We start from the raw sequence: 23,413 nt of genomic DNA on the forward strand, positions 1-23,413 counted from the left end.
GCAGCCTCAAACTCCTGGGCTCGAGTGATTCTCTCTCTTCAGCACCATCCTCCACCCACCCCAGCCCCTCCTGGAACTGGGATTACAGGCTTGAGCCACTGGGTCCAGCCCATTCTCTTTCCAAGAAGACCCTGAATTGTATAAGCAAACATGAGGTCTCACTAACCCTGGATTGGCCCCCACAAATGAGGAGGACAACTTGGATCAGGGATCCCTGCTGAGTACAGTTGGCTGAACTGCTGGAACAAAGAGTCCCCCAAATACAGTGACCGTGGATTACAAACCACAGAGTGTCACTCTCCAAGAGCTCCTCCTCCCAAGGTGAGCGCTCCCCCTGGTAGGATGGCCCCACCCAGTCATCCAGGGGCCCTGGTTCCTGGCAGTTCTGTGCTCCACAGTCCCCGGGGCAGGGTTCCCTCACCATCTTCACCCACCGGACCCGACGGCAGCCTTGAAAAGCCTACGGACCCTTCTCAGAATGAAAGAACACGCGCAGGACAAAGGAATCCAACTCTGATTGTAATACAGTGATCAAAATATTTTTTCACACTGTGACATAGCAATTCCTGTGCTTCTTCATTAATGCATTAAGTAAAAAATCACCCGTGGCAGCTTTAATAACCACTGTGACTTGGAAGCAGAGATGAGCATGAATGATATTTCAAGGTGCCTGCTGGAAGATAACGTGATAGGAAATGTCTGTGATTTCTTTTGGTGACAAAGTCACAAGTTCTGCTAACAGTGTGGTGGTGTGTTGCCTGCATTTGTAATGGATTTGTGCTAGACGGAAGCCTGTCCCCAGAGTGTTCCTGATCCCTGGACCTGGGAATATGTTACGTTCCACGGCAGGAGGGCCTCTGCAGATGTAAGTTAAGAGTTTTGGATGGCGATGTTATCCTGGGTTGACCTCCTGGACCCAATATCGTCACAAAAGTCCTTCTAAGATGGAGCCAGGGGGTGAGCATCATTAGCAGGAGATGTGACCACAGAAGCAGAAGGTTGGAGTGATGTCAGGAAGGGAACCGGGGTCAAGGGATGCCAGACACCCCCAGAAGCTGAGAAAGGCAAGGAAAGAGATCTCCCCTGCAGCGTCCAGAAGGAACCAGCCCTGCTCTCACCTTGACCGTCAGAACTGTAGAAATAGAAATGTGCCTATGTTTTGTTTTGTTCTTTTTGTTCAGGGAATTTAAATATTTTTTTAAATAGTGGGAAACACATAAAATGTGCCATCTTATCCCTTTTAAAAAACATTGTTCAGTAGTGTAATTTTATTATTTATTTATTCTATTTTTATTTTTATTATTTTTTTGAGACAGGGTCTTGCCCTGTCACCCAGGCTGGAGGGCACTGGCATGATCATAGCTCTTTGCAGCCTCGACCTCCTGGGCTCAAGTGATCCTCCCACCTCAGCCTCCTGAGTAGCTGAGACTATAGGTGCATGCCATTAGCCAGCCAGACGCCTGGCTAAATTATTGTACGATTTTTAGTAGAGATGGGGTTTTGCCATGTTGGCCAGGTTGGTCTCAAACTCCTGACCTCAAGTGATCTGTCCCCACCTTGGCCTCGCAAAGCACTAGGATTACAGGTGTGAGCCACCTCACCTGGTCCTAGTAGTGTTTGCTATATTGTTCTGCAAGCAATCTCCAGAACTCTCTTCATCTTACAAAACTGAATCTCTATACCCATTAAACAACAACTCTCTATTAACCCCTCCCGCTACCCTGGCAAATATTTAGACACGTCTGTTTCTATGAATTTGACTCCTCTTGGTACCTCACGTAGGGGGAATCATACAGCATTTGTTCTTTTGAGACTGGCTTATTTCACTGACATATGTTTTCAAACTTCCTTCCTTCCTCTCACTCTCTCTCTTTTTTTTTTGAGACGGAGTTTCGCTCTTGTTGCCCAAGCTGGAGTGTAGTGGTGCGATCTCGACTCGCTGCAACCTCCACCTCTGGGGTTCAAGTGATTCTCCCGCCTCAGCCTCCCAAGTACCTGGGATTACAGGCGCCCACCACCACGCCCAGCTAATTTTTTGTATTTTTAGTAGAAACAGGGTTTCACCATGTTAGCCAGGATGGTCTCGAACTCCTGATCTCAGGTGATCCGCTGGCCTTGGCCTCCCAAAGTGCTGGGATTATAGGCGTGAGCCACCGTGCCCAGACTCAATCTCTCTGTCTTTAAGTTTAGAGACAGGGTCTTGCTCTGCCCCCAGGCCAGGGTACTGTCGTGCAATCGGCTCACTGCAGCCTCAAATTCCTTGGCTCAAGTGATCCTGCTGCCTCAGCCTCCTGAGTAGCCGGCACTACAAGTGCGTGCCACCATGTCTGGCTAATTTTTTAATTTTTTTAGAGACGAGGCCTCAGTATGCTGCCCAGGCTGATCTGGAACTCCCGGATTCAAGCGGTCCTCCTGCTCCAGCTTCGCAAAGTGCTGGAATTACAGGTGGGAGCCACCGCACCCGGCCAGAATTCTCTTCCTTTTGAAGGCTGAATCATAATCCATCATATGTGTAGACTATATTTTGTGCATCCATTTATCCATCCCTGGAAAGTGTGAGTTATTTTACACCACTAAGTTCGGGGTCATTTGTTACAGCAGGTGTAAGAAACTAATACATTCAGGAAATACCAAATTTCAGACAGAGGTTAGTGAGAATACACATGGTTTTTCCGCCCTTCCAAATCCACAGGCCCAGGAATTCTTCTGACAGGTTAGAAGACCTGCCCAGGAGATCGTTCTCACCTGCGCAGCAAGATTCGGCTCTCAGACATGTCCAGTTTTCCAGTGGTGACAATAGGACACAGAGCAGGGACCACTCACCCTGTGTTTTAAGGCCTAGATCCTGGTGAGGGGTTAGTCACATGGTCACCCATAGCACGCAGGATGCTAGAGAATGTAGTCTTGGGTTTGGTGCCAATACTAGTCTCCATGTCTAATAATGCTGAGGATGGACGGGCAAGACGGTTTCGGAGCACACATGCACACAGCAAGGTCGGCCCCAGGTTTCCTCAAGGGACTTCTTGGATGGGCAGAAGTCAGGTGACTAAGGACTCAGAAAAGTATCTTCAAGGAACTCAATACCTCTGATCAGCACGGTAGCTCACGCCTGTAATCCCAGCACTTTGTGAGGCTGAGGTGGGAGGATCACCTGAGGTCAGGAGTTTGAGACCAGCATGGCCAACATGGTAAATTGAAGTCCAGAGCAGGGCAGGGCCAGGTGACGCAGCTGCCCCCAGGGAAAGAGAAAGTGACACGCGTCCGTGCCCGGGCTCTGTGTTTGCCTTCAGGAAAATACATCTCTACTAAAACTACAAAAATTAGCCAGGCGTGGTGGCAGATGCCTGTATGAAAATACACATGGTTTTCCCTGTCCTTCCAAATCCACAGGCCCAGGAATACACATGGTTTTCAGCTACTCAGGGTTAGTAGAGACAGGGTTTCACCATATTGGCCAGGCTGGTCTCAAACTCCTGACCTTGTGATCCGCCTGCCTCGGCCTCCCAAAGTGCTGGGATTACAGGCGTGAGCCACCGCGCCCAGCCGCTTCTTCATTTTCAAGGTAGAAGAAAGCATGGTGCCTTCCTCAGAGGTGTTGGGAGGATTCACTGCTCTTGCATGTGTAAAGCCTCCGGGACAGGGTGGCATCCGTGAGAGGAACTTGTTGTTGTTCTCACTTTGCACTGGTTGTTCCCGTTGCCTAGAATGCTGTTCCCTCCCTCCTCCTTTAGGTTTTCAACTAGATGTCCCCTTCTCTGGCTGCCTTAGAGCAGGCAACTTCCGTGTTCAGCCGACTCCATCTGATGCATAATTTTTCTCAAAAGCACTTCTTGCAGTGACATTGTACATATTTAGCTTATTTAACTTATTTTGTTACATATTTAACTTATTTTAACTTATTATCCCCTCCTGGAGTTGTGGGTTGTGGAAGCTGAGGGTCTGTGCCTTCAGCCAGCTGGGAGAGTGACAGCGGGCTCTGCCGCCAAAGCCACAGAAGTGCTGAGCGGGCACTGGGGGGCTGTGGTCCTGGGAGAGACGCGGGTATGTCAGCTCCTCGAGGGACAGGGAATTTTGTGTATTTTGTTATCTGCTGGGCCCTCAGTGCACAGGACAGTGTTGGCCTATGGTTCCTGCTCAATAAATACTTTTCGAATCAATGACAGATTCAATGAATGAATAAAGGAATTGGTCGGTTACGATTAACCTGCTTCCTTTGAAGCCGTCAGCTGTACCTGAATTCCTGAGTGGACACTGGCACTCCCCTGTTCCTGCCCCCCACCCGCCCCGCTGATGGGGCGGGTAGAGTTGGGAGTGCAGGGAGGGATCTCCTTTTTTTTCTTTTTTTCCTTGAGACGAGGTCTAGCTCTGTCACCTAGACTGTAGTGCAGTGGTGCAATCATGGCTTACTGCAACCTTGAACTCCTGGGCTCAAGTGATCCTCCTGCCTCAGCTTCCTGAGTAGCTGGGACTATAGGGGCATATCACCATGCCTGGCTAGTTGAAAAAAAAAATTTTTTTGGTAGTGACGGGGATCCTGCTATGTTGCCCAGGCTGGTCTCGAACTCCTGACTTCAAGAGATCCTCCCGCCTTGGGTACCAAAGTGGCCTGTCCTTTTCTTTATACTCTGTGATCTTGGCCTCACTGATTCCGTCCTCCCATCCCTACAGTGTCCCTTTCCCTGGGTGGTCTCCCCTCTCCTAAGCAGCCTCCTTATAGAATCCCCCCTTGCACCCCTCATGGAAATACTTTCTGGGTTCCCCTCAGCCACCCCGCTCCACATCTGAGCAGTCTGCAGACACACAAGCCCCCACCTGCCCACCCCCCCGGAAACCCTACTCCTGCACTGGGAGCACCTGTGGATCCTCCTCCTGAACTGAAGCTGCTACAGCCCCAGGCATGTGCGGTTCAGGAAGTCACCTTCCTGTAGGAAAACGCAGATCCCCGCGGCGCGGGCTCCTGTCACTTTCTCTTTCCCCCGGGGCAGCTGCGTCACCTGGCCCCGCCCTGCTCTGGACTTCTCCAGCCTGGGCCTCCCCCCCCCCCCGCCCCCTCCGGTACCTCACGCCGCTCTGCACCCGTGGGACTGGCCTCTGTCCCGGCTAAACAGTGTGACCTGGAGCTCAGGCGGGAGTGATATTCCAGATGGAGCTGGAAATCAGAAACAGCTGAGCCCAGAGCTGCAGGTGGAGATCCAGAGGAAGAGCCCGAAGCCAGAGACTTTGAATAAGGCTGAATGGGCCGGGCGCGGTGGCTCAAGCCTGTAATTCCAGCACTTTGGGAGGCCGAGATGGGCGGATCACGAGGTCAGGAGATCAAGACCATCCTGGCTAACAGGGTGAAACCCCGTCTCTACTAAAAAATACAAAAAAAAAAAAAAAAAAAATCTAGCCGGGCGAGGTGGCGGCGCCTGTAGTCCCAGCTACTCGGGAGGCTGAGGCAGGAGAATGGCGTGAACCCGGGAGGCGGAGCTTGCAGTGAGCTGAGATCCGGCCACTGCGCTCCAGCCTGAGCGACAGAGCGAGACTCTGTCTCAAAAAAAAAAAAAAAAAAAAAGACTGAATGAGAGCCCCAAAGCTGTGGAGCCCAGGACACTGCATCCTCCTGGTGAAAAAGGCGCAGGAACCAGACGCGAAGTCCATGCAGCTCAGGCTTTAATAGACAGAACAAGGCCTGTGTGAGTCTCCTCCTGCCCCTCTTGCCATGGGCTAGCCTCCATCACCCTCTATGGGTCACCATGCTGACTGTTGAAAGAAGACCTCCAGCTTTCTTCACTGGGCTAGCCTCCACCCTCCCTGCAGTGGGCTATCTCATGCTCCTACTACAGGGACTGACTTATGCTTTCCTGTGGAAGAGGGTCCTCTACCATCCTCCCAGCAGGTAACCTCCCCATCCTGTTGTCAGCCATCTTCCAATCCCACCAGAGTGGTCTAACCTCCAACCCTCCTGCTGGGGCTAACCTGTGCCTTTGCTGTCTAGGAAGAGTCGCTTCTGCTGAAGGACAGCAAGTGCCGCTCCCGCCTCTTCCCCAGGACCTGGGACCTGAGGCAGCTGCAGGTGAGAGGGGGAGTCAGGCCCACGCCTGCCCTCCCGACCCCGCTCACCTGGCTCTGTAGTGGCCCCTTCACCTTCTCCTTCTCCCTTGTCTCTCGCTCCTCTCCCCACACCTGCTCCCCCTTCCCTCTGCTCCCACCTGACCACACTGGCTGTGCCCTCTCCCCTGTGCCTGTCACCTTCACTTGTTCCTCTCTATCCTCCTCCCCCACCTGTTCCCCTCACCTGCCCCCTCACCTGTTCTTTCTCACCTCTCCTCAGGTGAGGGAGCGCCCCGTGGCTTTGGAGGCTGAGTTGGCCCTGACGCTGAAGGTCCTGGAGGTGACTGCTGATGCTGACTCAGCCTGGTGGATGTCTTGGACCAGCTCCTTCACACCCTGCACCACATCCTCTCCCAGCTCCGGGTCTGTGTGAGTCCTTGGGGCCCAGGCACCCAGATCTGTGGACTCTGAGCAGCGTCCTTCCCCTGTGGTGGCCCAGGCCCTGCTTCACACACTGCCCTCCTCTGCCCACAGATCCAGCCTCAGCTGATGGCAGGGCCCAGGCCCCAGGGCCACATCCACCACTGGCTGCACCGGCTCCAGGAGGCCCCGAGGAAGATGAGAGACCCGGGAGGGGGACTGGGTCATTTGGGTCCTGGGGGAGAATGGCAGGTGCACGAATTAGTATCTCCCCAACAGGAGTTCTGGGGCTGCTTGTGCCTCTGCCATCTTGAACCTTCCCTTTCCCCTTCCCTTCTCCTTTTTTTATTTTTGTTTTAGAGAGACAGGATCTCACACTGTCACCCAGGCTGGAGTGCCGTGGTGTGGTCCCAGCTCACCGCAGCCTGGAATTCCTAGGCTCAAACAATCTTCCCTCCTTGCCCTCCCACATCGCTGGAATTACAGGCAGGAGCCACCACAGCTGGCCTTTTCTGCCTTTCTATTTGGGACTTGAAATGTGTGGTCAGTGGAGACCCGTGTGTCTGCCCCTGAGACCCACATGCCACCTGTCTGTTTCAGTCTGTTTTCTATTGCTTACAACAGAATACCTGAAACTGGATAATTGATCAAGAAAAGGAATTTATTCCTTACAGTTCTGGAGGCTGAGAAGTCCACGGTTGAGGGGCTTCGTCTGCTGAGGACCTTCTTGCTGGTGGGGACTCTACAGGGTCCCAAGGTGGTGCAAAGCATCACAGGGCGAGGACACCGAGCATGCCAACTCAGGTCTGTCTTCCTCTTCTTATAAAGCCACCAGTTGGCTCATGCCTGTAATCCCAGCATTTTGGGAGGCCGAGGTGGGTGGATCGCTTCAGGTCAGGAGTTTGAGACCAGCTTGGCCAACAGAGTGAAACCCCGTCTCTACTGAAAGTACAAACAAATTAGCTGAGCGTGGTGGCTCGAGTCTGTAATCCCAGCTACTCGGGAGGCTGAGGCAGGAGAATCGTTTGAACCACGGAGGTGGAGGTTGCAGCGAGTCAAGATCATGCCACTGCGCTCTAGCCTGGGTGACAGAGCGAGACCCTGTCTAAATAAATAAATAAATAAATAGAGCCACCAGTCCCACCCTCATAGTAACACATCAACCTATTAATCCCTTAGTCCACTAATCCACAATCCAATCACCTCTTAGAGGCCCCACTTCTCAATTCTGCCAACTGGGGATTTGGTTCCCACATGAGCTTTGGAGGAGATGAATATTCAAACCACGGCACCATCCATTACCTTAGGTATTTATGCACCAACTACCTTGCCTAGATCACCACCTCCAGATCCGTATTTGTTTGTGAAGCCTGCCAAAAATGTTGGTTCTTGTGCTTTTTATATAATTTGTGACAACAAACAATGAGAAAAACAATTTGTCTGTGACATTGACCTTGCTTGTATACGTGACTTCATTAATGACTGAACGTCACCTGTCTGCATATGTGACTGTAGCTGTGTGTGTTTGTGTGTGTGAGAGAGAGACAGAGAAGGAGGGAGAAAGCTGCGCATGATGGCTTATGCCTATAATCCCAGCACTTTCGGAGGCCGTCCTGGGAGGATTGCTTGAGCACAGGAGTTTGAGAGCAGCCTGAGCAACATAGCAAGATTCCCATCTCTACAAAAAATAAAGAATAAAAAAATTTAGCCTGGCATGGTGGTGTGCACTTGTAGTCCCAGCAACTCAGGAGGCTGAGGCAGGGGGATCTCTTGAGCCAGGGAGGTCAGGGCTGCGGTGAGCATGATCCCGCTACTGCGCTCCAGCCTGGGGGACAGAGTGAGACCCTGTCTTTTTGTCATTTTTATTTTTATTTTTATTTTTTTTTGAGACAGGGTCTCACTCTGTCCCCCAGGCTGGAGTGCAGTGGTGCCATCTCAGCTCACTGCAAACTCCACCTCCTGGGTTCAAGCGATTCTCCTGCCTCAGCCTCCTGAGTTGCTGGGACTACAGGTGTGTGCCACCATGCTGGCTAATTTTTGTATTTTTGGTAGAGATGGGGTTTTGCCATGTTGCTCAGGCTGGTCTTGAACTCCTGGCCTCAAGTGATCCACCCACCTCGGCCTCCTAAGGTGCTGGAATTACAGGCATGAGTCACCACATCCAGCTGACCCCTTCTTTAAAAAAAAAGAAAAGAAAAGAAAAGAAAAAGAAAAAAGGGAGAGAGAAAGAGGGAGGGAGAGAGAGTAAGAATATGAAAGAATGAATGAAGAGTGAAAAAATCACTAAGGATGCTTTCAGTTACAAGTTGTGGAATATCTAATTGCAAATGACTTAAACATCACGAGCAGTCATTAGGCCAACTAATAAGATGTCTAGAGGGAGGCTATGGCTGGGTCAGAGCAGCAGGAAAATGGCATCATCATGGACCGAGGATCTGCACGTGTGAGTGTATGTCTTACCTTAGTTTTAAAAAAAGTCTTTTTATTACTTTTTTTTTTTTTGAGACAGAATCTCACTCTGTCGCCCAGGCTGGAGTGCAATGGCATGATCTTGGCTCACTGCAACCTCCGCCTCCCGGGTTCAAGCAATTTTCCTGCCTCAGCCTCCTGAGTAGCTGGGATGACTGGCTCCCACCACCACACCAGGCTGATTTTTATATTTTTGGTGGAGAAGACAGGGTTTTGCCATGTTGGCTGGGCTGGTCTTGAACTCCTGACCTTGTGATCCGCCCATCTCGGCCTCCCAAAGTGCTGGGATTACAGGTGTGAGTCACTGTGCCTGGCCGACTATTTATTTTTTACATTTTATTTTTTACATTTACATTTTTTTTACATTGTTTTACACTTTTACGTTGCCCAGGCTGGTCTTGAATTCCTTTGCACAAGTGATCCTCCTGCCTCAGCCTCCCAGAGTGCTGAAATTACAGGCGTGAGCCACTGTGTCCAGCCAGTGTGAGTGTATTACTAACGACGTGTCGTATTACTAATGACGTGTTGTGTTTGTGCCTCATTCACCCATAACCTCCTGTAGTTCTAATCCTGAGGTGACTATTGTCAGGGTGGGGACCTCTTGGGAGGAATGTCACAGAGTTGTCATCAAAAAGTCATTTTTGATGAGTTAGGTAGGTTAGAATTGCAAGCAATAGAAACCCACTCAAGCTAGCTTAAATGAAAAGAGGGATGTAGTATAAGGTTAAAGGCTGTGTTAAAGAATCGAATAGAAACATTTTGGCATTATCTTGTTGAATATAGGCAGATTGTATGAGCCAGAAATTCCAAGTCTAAGATATATCAAGAGAAACTCTTGTACACCTGCAATAGAGACATATGTGGTACAAGAATGTTCTTTGAGGACAAAGGTGGCTTGGCTGGGCGTGGTGGCTCACACCTCTAATCCCAGCTACTCGGGAGGCTGAGGCAGGAGAATCTCTTGAACTCCAGTTTGGGCAACAAGAGCAAAACTCCATCTCAAAAAAGAAATACGTACGCCTGTAATCCCAGCTACTTGGGAGGCTGAGGCACGAGAATCGCTTGAACCCGGAAGGTGAAGGTTGTAGTGAGCCAAGATCATGCCAATGCACTGCAGCCTGGGTGATGGAGTGAGAGACTCTGTCTCAAAAAAAAAAAAAAAAAAAAGGTGCGGTGGCTCAAGCCTGTAATCCCAGCACTTTGGGAGGCCAAGGTGGGCAGATCACAAGGTCAGGAGTTCGAGACCAGCCTGGCCAATATGGTGAAACCTCGTCTCTACTAAAAATACAAAAATTAGCCAGGAGTGGTGGCAGACGCCTGTAGTCCCAGCTACTCGGGAGGCTGAGGCAGGAGAATTGCTTGAACCTGGGAGGCGGAGGTTGTAGTGAGCCAAGATCGGGCCACTGTACTCCAGCCTGGGAGACAGAGCAAGACTCCGTCTCAAAAAAAAAAAAAAAAAAAAAAGAAGGGACATCCTGGTGGCACTCCTCTTTGGTTGCCACAGCGCTAAGATTTACCCATGTGGAAATGTGTGGTAGTTCATGTTCCTGCTGCATGGTATTCCACACCCCTCATTTCAGTGATTCATTTGTTAGTAGCTATTTGGGTTGTTTCTAATTTTTTGCTATTACAACAAGCACTGCAAAGAATATTCTTTCTTTTGAGACAGGATCTTGCTCTGTCATCCGTGCTGGAGTGCAGTGGCTTGATGATGACTTACTGCAACCTCCACCTCCCAGGGCCCAAGTGATCCTCCCACATCAGCCTCCTGAGTACCTGGGACTACAGGCATGTGCCACCCCACCCAGCTAATTTCTCTGTGTGTGTGTTTATATATATGTGTATATATATATTTTTTTTTATAGAGATGGGGTCTTGCCATGTTGGCCAGGCTTGAACTGCTGGCCTCAAATGATCCTCCCACCTTGGCCTTCCAAAGTACTGGGATTACAGGTGTGAGCCATCTCTTCCTTTTTGAGACAGAGTCTCACTCTGTCATCCAGGGTGGAGTGCAATGGCATGATCTCGGCTCACCGCAACCTCTACCTCCTGGGTTCAAGCGATTCTCCTGCCTCAGCCTCCCAAGTAGCTGGGATTACAGGCATGCACCACCACACCCAGCAAATTTATTGTATTTTTAGTAGAAACAGGGTTTCACCATGTTAGCCAGGCTGGTCTCGAACTCCTGACCTCAGGTGATCCTCCCGCCTCGGCCTCCCAAAGTGCTGGGATTACAGGAATGAGCCACCGCACCTGGTCATGTGTGTATTTTTAATAGAGTTGGGGTTTCCTCATGTTGGACAGGCTGGTCTCGAACTCCTGACCTCAAGTGATCAGCCTCCCTCAGCCTCCCAAAGTGCTGGGATTGATTACAGGTATGAGCCACTGAGCCCAGCCATCCCTTCCAAAAAGACTATGCCATTCTGTTGCAAGCAGGGCGGTGCCTTCAGGATCTGCGTCAGCTTTTGAGCCAAGACCTGAGAAACCAGCAGTGATTATTGAGCACGGCTTCTCAGATCAGGCCATGTCTACCCAATGGGAGGCTCCTCTAATCAATAACCTGTTCTCTGAGCTCCCTATGGCATTAGTCAAGACTGCCAGAAATGCCTCTTATTCAGGCCGGACATGGTGGCTCACACCTGTAATCCCTGCACTTTGGGAGGCCCAGGTGGGAGGATCACTTGAGGCCAGGAGTTTGAGACCAGCCTGGATAACAGAGCAAGACCCCATGTCTACAGGGAAAAAAATAGCATCACATTCTGAGCCTTTCCCTGCCCAATCCCACCTCACCTTTTTCCTCTCCCAGATGAATCAGATCAACATCATCATCTCAGGCTCCTCCTGCCAGATTCTATTTCCTCCCCCTTGTATTTCTTCAGACATCACCTACCAAAAAACCTCACACCCCTGGCTCTGTCTCAGCATCTAATGCTAACAGACGCAGGCGTACAATGTTGAGTCCAAACACTAACCTATAGAAGACTACATTTAATATAACATTTTTGTAAGGCTCAACAACAACCAAACGACCCACTCTAGTGTGGTTAAACAGAAAGAAAAATTGATGGAAGGATAACACAACACAAAACAAAAAATCAGAGGCTGGGCGCGGTGGCTAATCCCAGAACTTCGGGACGCTGAGGCAGGCGGATCACCTGAGGTCAGGAGTTCAAAACCAGCCTGACCAACATCGAGAAACCCCGCCTCTACTAAAAATACAAAATTAGCCGGCCATGGTGGTGCATACCTGTAATCCCAGCTACTATGGAGGCTGAAGCAGGAGAATCACTTGAACCCAGGAGGTGGAGGTTGCAGTGAGCCGAGATCACACCATTGCATTCCAGCCCGGGCAACAAGAGTGAAATTCCATCTCAAAAAAAAAAAAAAAAGAAAGAAAAAAGAAAAAAAAAGACAGGAAGGAAACATAAGTAGCTCTCCAGGAGTATTACGATGTTCTGGGTTTTAAGTTGAGTGATGGGTTTATAAATATTCATTGATCATTAAGATGCATGACTTGTGCATTTCAAATATTCTTTTGTGGGTCTCAAATATTTTATATTCAAAACTAAAAATGAAAATAAAAATACCCAAAGGTAGGCCAGGTGCAGAGGCTCATGTCTGCAATCCCAGCACTTTGTGGGGGCCAAGGCAGGAGGATTGCTTAAGCCCAGGAGTTTCAGACCAGTCTGGGCAACATGGCATGACCCCACCTCTACAGAAAAACTTCAAAAATTAGCCAAGTGCGATGGCACACACCTGTAGTCCTAGCTACTCAGGAGGCTGAGGTGGGAGGCTCGATTTATTGAACCCAGGAGTTTGAGGCTGCAGTGAGCTATGATCATGCCACTGTGCTCCAGCTTGAGTGACAGAGTGAGACTCTGTCTCTTTATTTATTTTTTTTATTATTATTATTTTTTTGAGACAGAGTCTCGCTCTGTCACCCAGGCTGGAGTGCAGTGGCCGGATCTCAGCTCACTTCAAGCTCCGCCTTCCGGGTTTACACCATTCTCCTGCCTCAGCCTCCCGAGTAGCTGGGACTACAGGCGCCCTCCACCTCGCCTGGCTAGTTTTTTGTATTTTTTAGTAGAGACGGGGTTTCACTGGGTTAGCCAGGATGGTCTCGATCTCCTGACCTCGTGATCCGCCCGTCTCAGCCTCCCAAAGTGCTGGGATTACAGGCTTGAGCCACCGCGCCTGGCCGACTCTGTCTCTTAAAAAAAAAAAAAAAAAAAAAAGAAAGAAAGAAAAGGAAGGGAAAGAAAAGGAGATACCCAAAGACACAAGGAAGGGCCTGGAACAAGCGACTGGAATGGAATGGTGATTAGAGTGCTGCCTCTTGTCCTTTCTTCAGGACAGCGAAATGTCAGAGGGCACAGGCTGTGAAATAAAACCCGTTGGGTTTAGAGCTCAGCTCTGAAGAAAGACAAAGGGAACGTAGTTTCCTCTTGTTAGTGTTGTCCTCTTTGCCTGTGATGCCTGGAACTGTGGCAGCCACCTTGTGCCTATGAGGGGAGACAGGCTGTGGCTCAGGCTGACAAACTGAAATACTGAAATGACAGAACAAAGCTGGAAGGGGCTGGGCACAGTGGCTCATGCCTGTCATCCCAGCACTTTGGAAAGCCAAGGTGGGAGGATCATTTGAGGCCAAGAGTTAAAGACCAGCCTGGGCAACACAGTGAAACCCTGTCTTCTCTCTCTCTTGCTCTCTCTCTCTCTCTCTCTCTCTCACACACACACACACACACACATACACACACAGAGAGAGCTGGAAGGGGCTTGGGACTGAGTTAGGATGATGTAATTCATTATGAACATTCTGTGTCTGGCATCCCCCAACTCCAGACTTAACTTTTCCCTCCCCTCCCCTCCCCTTCCCTCCCCTCCCCTCCTCTCCCCCCCCTCCTCTCCCCTCCCCCCTCCCCTCCTCTCCCCTCCCCCATCCCCTTCCCCTTCCCCCCTTTCCCTTCCCACCTTTTCCTCCCCTCTCCTCCCTCCCCTCCCCTCCCCTCCCTGTCCCCTGTCCCCTTTCCCTTCCCCCTCTCCCTTCCCCCCTTTCCCTTCCCCCCTTTCCTTTCCCCTCCCCTCTTGTCCCTCCCCTCCCCTCCCCTCTCATCTCCTTTCCTTTCCTTTCTTTTTTTTTTTTGAGACAGAGTCTTGCTCTGTTGCCCAGGCTGCAGTGCAGTGGTGGGATCACGGCTCACTGCAGCCTCAGCCTCCTTGGCTTAAGCGATTCTCCCACCTCAGCCTCCTGGGTAGCTGGGACTACAGGTGTGTGCCACCATGCCCAGCTAATTTTTTTATTCTTTATTTTTTGTAAAGACAGGAGTCTCACTATATTGTCCAGGCTGGTCTCAAACTCCTGGGCTCAAGTGATTTGCCCACCTTGACCTCCCAAAGGGCTGGGATTACAGGCGTGAGCCACCATGCCTGGCCTTTTGCCTATTTTCTAATTAAGTTACTGTTTTTCTTTTACTTTTTAGTTTTGAGAGGCTTTAAAAAATATATATATTCTAGATACTAGTCTTTTGTCAGATATGTGGTTTTCAAATATTTTCTCCAAGTCTGTAGCTTGTCTTTCTATCTTCTTCTTTTCTTTCTTCTTCTTCTTTTTTTTTTTTTAAAGATTGGGTCTTGCTTTGTTGCCCAGGCTGGAGTGCAGTGGCATGATCTTCGCTCACTGTAGCCTCAACCTCTACAAGGCTCAAGTGATCCTTTCACCTCCGCCTCCTGAGTAGTTGGGACCATAGGCATGCACCACCATGCCTGGTTAATTTTTGTACTTTGTGTAGAAATGGGGTCTTGCGGCCGGGCGCGGTGGCTCAAGCCTGTAATCCCAGCACTTTGGGAGGCCGAGACGGGTGGATCACGAGGTCAGGAGATCGAGACCATCCGGGCTAACATGGTGAAACCCCGTCTCTACTAAAAATACAAAAAACTAGCCGGGCGTGGTGGCGGGCGCCTGTAGTCCCAGCTACTCGGAGGCTGAGGCAGGAGAATGGCGTGAACCTGGGAGGCGGAGCTTGCAGTGAGCCGAGATCGCGCCACTGCACTCCAGCCTGGGTGACACAGCGCGAGACTCCGTCTCAAAAAAAAAAAAAAAAAAAAAAAAGGAAATGGGGTCTTGCCATGTTGCCCAGGCTGGTCTCGAACTCCTGACCTCAAGTGATCACCCGCCTCGGCCTCCCAAAGTGCTGGGATGACAGGTGTGAGCCACCGCACCGGCCGACTCTTTCTATCTTCTTAATGGGGTCTTTCACAGATTAAAATTTAAAGTTTGATGAAGTCCAACTTACCAACTTTTCATTTTATGAATCGTGCTTTGAGTGTCAAGTGTAAGAACTCTTTCCCTAGCCCCAGATCCCAAAGATTTTCCCGTATGTTCTTTTAAAAATGTATTCTAGTTTTACTTTTTTTTTTTTTTTGAGACAGGGTTTCACTCCCGTTGCCCAGGCTGGAGTGCAGTGGTGTGATCTTGGCTCACTGCAACCTCCGCCTCCTGGGCTCAAGTGATTCTTCTGCCTCAGCCTCCCGAGTAGCTGAGATTACAGGTAAATGTCACTGCGCCCGGCTAATTTTTGTATTTCACCATACTGGCCAGTCTGGTCTCGAACTTGTGAGCTTGGGTTGTCCGCCCACCTTGGCCTCCCAAAGTGTTGGAATTACAGGTGTGAGCCAATGTGCCCGGCCTAGTTTTACACTTTAAATTTAAATTTTTGATCCATTTTGAGCATAAGATCTGAGGTTTATATTATGATCCACTTTTCTGCCTATAGATGTCCAATTTGTCCAAACACCATTTGTTGAAAAGGCTATTCTTCCTCAATTGAGTTGGCTTTGCACTTCTGCCAAAAATCAGTTGGGCGTATTTGTGCGGGTCTATTTCTGGGTTTTCTATTGTGTTGCATTGGTCTATGTATCTCTCCTTCTACCAAAACAACAGTCAACTACTGTAGTGAATCCTAAGTCTTGAAATCAGCAGGCTAATTCATCTTATTTTATTCTTCTTTTAATTTTTAAAATTATTTTATTTTATTTATTTATTTTGAGATGGTGTGTCGTTCTGTTGCCCAGGCTGGAGTGCAGTGGCACGATTTTGGCTCACTACAACCTCTGCCACCTGGGTTCAAGAGATTCTCTTGCTAATTTTAATTTTTTTTTTTTTTTTTTTTTGGAGACAGAATCTCACTCTGTCACCCAGGCCGGAGCGCAATGGCGCGATCTCGGCTCACTGCAACCTCTGCCTCCTGAGTTCAAGCAATTCTCCTGCCTCAGCCTCCTGAGTAGCTGGGACTACAGGAACCCACCACCACGTCTGGCTGATTTTTATATTTTTAGTAGAGGTGGGGTTTCACTATGTTGGCCAGGCTGGTCTCAAACTCCTGACCTCAGGTGATCCACCCGCCTCGGTCTCCCAAAGTGCTGAGATTACAGGCGTGAGCTATTGCGCCCAGCCTATTCTTTTAAAAATTGGTTTACGTATTCTAGTTCCTTTAGTGTTCCACGTAAATTGTAGAATAATCTTGTCAATATCTGACAAGTCTTGCTGGAGTTTTGAATAGGAATTGCATTAAGTCTACATATCAATATGAAGAGAACTGAGGTCTTTACTCCGTCCAGTCTTCCAATCCACAAACACAGTGTGTCTCTCCTTTTAATTAGGTCTCCTTTAATGTCTTTCATCAGGGTTTTACAGCTTTCACTATGAGTCCTGCACATTTCTTAAAGATTTCACCTAAGCGATTCATATTTTAAAAGTTATTATAAATGGTATTTTGGGGGCGTTGGTGAGGACAGAGTCTTGCTCTGTTGCCCAGGCTGGAGTGCAGTGGTAGAATCACAGCTCAGTGCAGCCTCCGCCTCCTGGGCTCAGGCGATCCTCTCACCTCAGCCTCCCAAGCTGCTGAGACTTCAGGCACGTGCAACCATGCCTAGGTTTTTTGTTTTGTTGTTGTTTTTTTTTTTTAATAAAAATGGGGTTTTGCCATGTTGCCCAGGCTGGTCTCAAACTCCTGCCCTCAAACCATCAGCCTGCCTCGGTCTCCCAAAGTGCTGGGATTACAGGCATGAACCACTGAGGCTAGCTGTATTTTTTGTTTTGGTGTTCAAAGGAGATTTCTGGGCTAGGCACAGTGGCTCATGCCTGTAATCCCAGTCCTTTGGGAGGCTGAGGCAGGAGGATCACTTGAAGTCAGGAGTCTGAGACCAGCCTGGCCAACATGGTGAAACCCCATCTCTACTAAAGATACAAAAAAATTAGCCGGGTGTGGTGGCAGGCATCTGTAATCCCAGCTACATGGGAGGCCGAGGCATGAGAATTGCTTGAACCCAGGAGACGGAGATTGCAGTGAGCAGAGATTGTGCTACTGCACTCCAGCCTGGGCAATAGAGAGAGACTCAGTCTCAAAAACAAACAAACAAACAAACAAACAAAAACAAAAGAACACCAAAAAACAAAACAAAACAAAAACAAACGAAAAACCCCCACACAACCAACAATCAAAAGATATTTCTGTCTGTTTTGTTCACTTTTATGTCCCCAGCACACAGAACAGTGCCTGGCACACTGTAGGTGTATTTGTTGATAGAATGAGTGCATTTGTTGCTAATATATATAGTTGATCTTTGTATGTTTCTCTTATATACTGTCATCTTGCTGGACTCATTAGTGCTATGAGAATTTTTGTAGATTACTTGGATTTTCTATGTTGACAATTATGTCATCTGCAAACAGATTGTGTGTGTGTGTGTGTGTGTTTGAGGTGGAGTCTCGCTCTGTCGCCCAGGTTGGAGTGCAGTGGCACGATCTTGGCTCACTGCAACCTCTGCCTCCTGCGTTCACGCAATTCTCCTGCCTCCACCTCCTGAGTAGCTGGGACTACAGGCGTGAGCTACCCCGCCTGGCCAAATTTTGTATTTTTAGTAGAGATGGGTCTACCATGTTGGTCAGGCTGGTCTCGAATTCTTGGCTTCGTGATCCACCCGCCTCGGCCTCCCAAAGTGCTGGGATTACAGGTGTGAGCCACTGTGCCTGGCCTGCAAACAGTTTTATTTCTTCTTTTTTGACCCAGTTGTCTTTTATTTACTTCTGTTGCCTGATTGCACTGGATGGAACTTTCAGTACGGTGGTTGAATAAGAATGGTGATAGAGGACATCTTTGCCTTATTCCTCATCTTAGGGAGAAAGCACTCAATCTTTCATCATTAAGTATAATTTTAGCTGTAGGCTTATTTTATTTTATTTTACTTTTTTTTTTTGAGACAGGGTCTCACTCTGTTGCCCAGGCTGGAGTGTAGTGGCGTGATCTCAGCTCACTGTAACCTCCGCCTCCTGGGCTCAAGTGATCCTCCCGCCTCAGCCTCCTGAGTAGCTGGGACTACAGGCACCTGCCACCATACCCAGTTAAGTTATGCATTTTTTGTAGAGATGGGGTTTCACTGTGTTGCACAGGCTGGCGTTGAACTCATGAGCTCAAACAATCTGCGTATCTCGGCCTCCCAAAGTGCTGAGATTACAGGCATGAGCCACCATGCCTGGCCCCACAGCTGTAGGCTTTTTATAGATGTTCTTTATCAACTTGAGGCAGTTCCCCTCCATTCCACTTTTTCTGAGGGTTTTTCTTTTTAATCGTGGATGGGTGAAGAAGTATGGCAAATGTTTTTCTGCATTCTTTGATATGATCATGTGATTTTTCTTCTTCCACCTGTTTTGGTGGATTATATTGATTATTTTCAAATATTGAAGCAGGCTTGCATCTCTGAAATGAGCCCCACTGGGTCATGGTGCATAATTCTTTTGATGTATTGATGAATTATATGTGCAAATATTTTGTTAAGAGTTTCTGTGTCGGTCAGGTGCGGTGGCTCACGCCTGTAATCTCAACACTTTGGGAGATCGAGGCAGGCAAAACACCTGAGGTCAGGAGTTCGAAACCAGCCTGGCCAACATGGAGAAACCCCATCTCTACTAAAAATAAAAAAAATTAGCTGGGCTTCGTGGTGTAATCCCAGCTACTTGGGATATATATATATATATATACAAATTTAAAAGCCAATTGTGTTAGAGTTTTCTTTTTCTTTTCATTTTTTTTTTTTTTTTTGAGACAGAATCTTGCTCTGTCGCCCAGGCTGGAGTGCAGTGGCGTGATCTCAGCTCACTGCAAGCTCCACCTCCTGGGTTCACGCCATTCTCCTGCTTCAGCCTCCTGAATAGCTGGGACTACAGGCATCCGCCACCATACCCGGCTAAGTTTTTGGATTCAAAACTCCAGACCTCGTGATCCTCCCGCATTGGCCTCCCAAAGGAGTTAGGGTTTTCTATTACTTGCAGCCAAAAGCATCCTTGATGAAACCCATGGAAAGGAAAGATGAGTTTCCCTCGAAGTTGAAGAACTCTGGCTCCATGGGCCTGCTCTGCCATCACCATTCCCCAAAGCTACCATCGTATGAAGCTGTCAACGTTCTTGTGTTTGGTGTCCATGGGGGTGGGGAAGGGTTGAATCATCTGGGGCACCAGGATCTTTCAACTGCCCCCTCTCTGTGGCATCACTACTTTTTCAAACACTTGTCTCTTCAAAGTTTCACTCTGACTTTTTCAACCCTTCTCTGCTTCCTCATATCCACTACCTGTCACCCCGCCCCTCTCCAAATGCATTACTTTGCCATCTACTTCACAGAAGCTGCTGGGTGGACCTTCCTCATCTCCTACCTGGCCCCACACTTGCCTGCTCCCTGTCATGAGGGATGAGTGCTCTTTCTTCCTAACTTGGGCCGGTATCTGGTCCTGGCCCCTCCTGTCTCATTCCTCCATAAATTGCCCCTCCCTTTTCCTTTATTTTTCAAAACTTCCTTCCTTTTCTTTGTTTCTTTCCTTTTTTAAAAAACAGGGTCTTGCCCTGTTACTTGCAGCCAAAAGCATCTTAAGTATCTTATTGCTGGTCTTACGGTAGAGCCTGTGGTGGACAATGCACTGGTTCTTGGAGTTTCTGTTCAGAAATGATACATACTTGGTCGAGCACAGTGGCTCATTCCTGAAATCCTAGCACTTTGGGAGGCCAAAGTGGGAGGGTTCCTGGAGCTCAGGAGATTGAGGCCAGCCTGGGCAACATAGTGAGACCCCATCTCTACAAAAAATACAAAAAATTAGCTGGGTATGGTGGCCTGCACCTGCAGCCACCACCAAGCCAGGCTATTTTTTCCTATTTTTAGTAGAGACGGGGTCTCGCCATGTTGCCCAGGCTAGTCTCGAACTCCTGAGCTCAAGCAATATTCCCGCCTTGTCCTCCCAGCCCAATTTTCTTTTTTCTTTTTTTTTTTTTGAGATGGAATTTCACTATGTCCCCCAGTCTGGAGTGCAGTGGTGTAATCTTGGCTCACTGCAACCTCTGCCTCCTGGACTCAAGCGATCCTCTGGCCTCAGCCTCCTGAGGAGCTGGTATTACAGGTGTGCGCCACCACACTCAGCTAATTTTTATATTTTTAGTACAAAAATACTATGTTGCTCAGGCTGGTCTTGAACTCCTGACCTCAAGTGATCTGCCCACCTTGGCGTCCCAGAGTGCTGGGATTACAGGTGTGGGCAACTGCTCGCAGCTGTGTCCTCTCTTCATAAACCTCCAACTCTTCCGCCCACATGTCCAAGCTCACGGATGGCTTTGTTTCTTCCACTGAAAACACAGAAGCCGTAGAAGAGGCATCCCCTGTGCTCCCACCAGTACCTCTACTTACTTCCCAGCGTCTGGGCTTAGATACTCTGTGTCCTCCTGTTCCAACTGGATATGATCCCCAACCTCCTTTCCAAGCCCAACTTCTCCACTCGGCCTCTGCGTCCCACCCTCTCTCTCAAGAACACACTCCACAGTTCTCCCCACATTCCTGCATCACCAGTTGCACCTTATTTAATGAAATTCTGGACAGGATCAGTGGCTCATGTTTGTAATCCCAGCACTTTGGGAGGCTGAAGTGGGAAGATCACCTAAGCCCAGGAGTTCGGAGGCTGCAGTGAGCTATGATCATGCATTCCAGCCTGGGTGGCAGAGCAAGACTCAAGAAAGAAAAAAATTAAGAAATTAAGTAATTAAGAAAGAAAGAAAGAACAAAAGAAAGAGAGAGAGAAAGGAGGGAGGGAGAGAAGAAAGAAGGAAGGAAGGAAGGAAGGAAGGAGAAAGAAAGGAAGGAGAAGGAAAGAAAGAAAGAAAAGAAAAGAAAAGAAGAAGAAGGGGGCGGAGGAGGAAAAGAAGAAGGGGAAGAAGAGTAAGTAAGGAAGGAAAAGATAGAAAGGAGGGAGGGAGGGAAGAAAGAAGGAAGGCAGGAAAGGGGTGAGAGAGAGAAAGAAAGAAAGAAAGAAAGAAAGAAAGAAAGAAAGAAAGAAAGAAAGAAAGAAAGAAAGAAAGAAAGAAAGAGAAAGAAAGAAGGAAGGAAAGAAGGAAAGGAAGGAAGGAAAGAGAAAGAAAGAGGGAGGGAGGGAGGGAGGAAGGAAGGAAGGAAATAAATTCTATCTCCACCTCTACCCCCTCCAGTTTCTACTCCATTCCTCTGCTTGTCTTTTCAGTAACAACTATCAAGCATTGTCTCCATCAGGGTCTCTACTTCCTCTTCGCCTGTATCTCTTTTCCACACATTCCAATGAGGCTTTTGCCCCAACCACTGCACAGATTCAGCTCTTGTCAAGACCACCAATGACCTCCATGTTGCTAAATCCAGGAGTCACTTCTCAGTCCCATCTTTCCAGATGCATCAGCAGTGGCGACATGGGTGATGACCCTCTGCTCCCGAGACACATTCTTCACATCCTTCCGCTGTCTAGGTCCCCTCCTGCCTCTCTGTCGGCTCCTCCTTGGCCTCCTTCGCTTTTTCTTCCTCTCCTTCCTAATTTCTAAACATCAGCATCTGCCAGGCATGGTGGCTCACACCTGTAATCCCAGCACTTTGGGAGGCTGAAGTGGGAGGGTCTCTTGAGCCCAGGAGGCGGAGGCTGCAGTGAACTATGATATGGCACCACTGCACTCCAGCCTGGATGACAGAGCAATACCCTATCTTAACAAACAAAAACAAAGGCCAGGAGTGGTGGCTCATGCCTGTAATCCCAGCACTTTGGGAGGCTGGGGCAGGTGGATCACCTGAGGCCAGGAGTTCAAGACCAGCCTGGCCAACCTGGCAAAACCCCATCTCTACTAAAACATTCAAAAATTAGTTGGACACGGTGACAGGTGCCTGTAATCCCAGCTTCTCAGGAGGCTGAGACAGGGAGAATTGCTTGAACCTGGGAGGCAGAGGTTGCAGTGGGCCGAGATCGTGCCACTGCCCTCCAGCCTGGATGACAGAGGGGGACTCCATCTCAAAAACAGAAACAAGAACAAAAAATCGAAAACATTGGACTACTCCAGGGCCCAGCCCCTGCCTTCTCCCGCATCTGTCTGTGATGCAATTATCTATTGTCATGGTTTAAAGCCAACCCCACTGCTACAGTGATGACTCCTGGGGAAGATCCAATAATTGACGCAAATTCTTCACCCCTCCCTCCATCTATACCCTCTCACCACGGAATTGTCGCAGGCAGAGTGTACTTCTCTGCCCTTTGATGTTGGATCTGGCCATGTGACTGTTTAAAGCCCACGACATTGATGTCCAGAAGTGACAATGTGCCAGTTCTCAGTCTAGGCCTTAAGTGGCCTCCTGGGTTTCCACTTGCCCTCCTGTGCCTTTGCCATTGTCATCAGAAGAGCTGCCCTTCCCTGCCCTACCCTGCCCTTCCAGCCTGGCCTCAGACCCGAGCCAGCCAGACCTACCACGTAATGCAGAGCCAGCTGGCTGAACCAACCTGAATCGGCCACTCACAGGGACAGCAGGACCATCTCAGCTCCGTCAGCTGACCCACAGATGCCTGAGACAACTAAGTGCTTATTATGGCTTTAAAATTTTGTTTTGGGCCAGGCATGGTGGTTCACCCCTGTAATCCCAGCACTTTGGGAGGCCAAGACGGGTGGATCATTTCAGGTCAGGAGTTCGATACCAGCCTGGCCAACGTTGCACTCCAGCCTGGGTGAAATAAATAAAATAAAATTTTGCTTTGTTTTGTTTTGTTTTGTTTTTTTAGAGGCTGTGTCCCCACCCAAATCTCATTTGAATTGTAGCTCCCATAATTCCCACATGTCGTGAGAGGGACCCAGTGGAAGGTAATTGAATCATGGGGGCGGATCTTTCCCGTGCTGTTCTCGTGGTGGTGAATAAGTCTCACGAGATCTGATGGTTTTATAAATGGTAGTTCTCCATCATAAGTTCTGTTTGCTTGCTGCCATATGGTGAAATGCCGTCTCTACTAAAAATACAAAAATCAGCTGGGTATGGTGGTGCACGCCTGTAATCCCAGCTATTCAGGAGGCTGAGGCAGGAGAATTGCTTGAAGCCGGGAGGCGGAGGTTGCAGTGAGCCAAGATTGTGCCATTGCACTCCAGCCTGGGTGAAATAAATAAAATAAAATTTTGCTTTGCTTTGT

General features: G+C 48.9%; 1 pseudogene; it reads left to right on the forward strand.

Annotated features, from left to right (window-relative positions):
• Window positions 1–3,176: 3,176 nt before the first annotated feature.
• Window positions 3,177–23,413, forward strand: part of LOC112611979 — a 32,459-nt pseudogene continuing 12,222 nt past the window's right edge.

The sequence above is a fragment of the Theropithecus gelada genome, chromosome 19 (genome assembly GCF_003255815.1).
Source record: "Theropithecus gelada isolate Dixy chromosome 19, Tgel_1.0, whole genome shotgun sequence".
Lineage (NCBI taxonomy): Eukaryota > Metazoa > Chordata > Mammalia > Primates > Cercopithecidae > Theropithecus > Theropithecus gelada.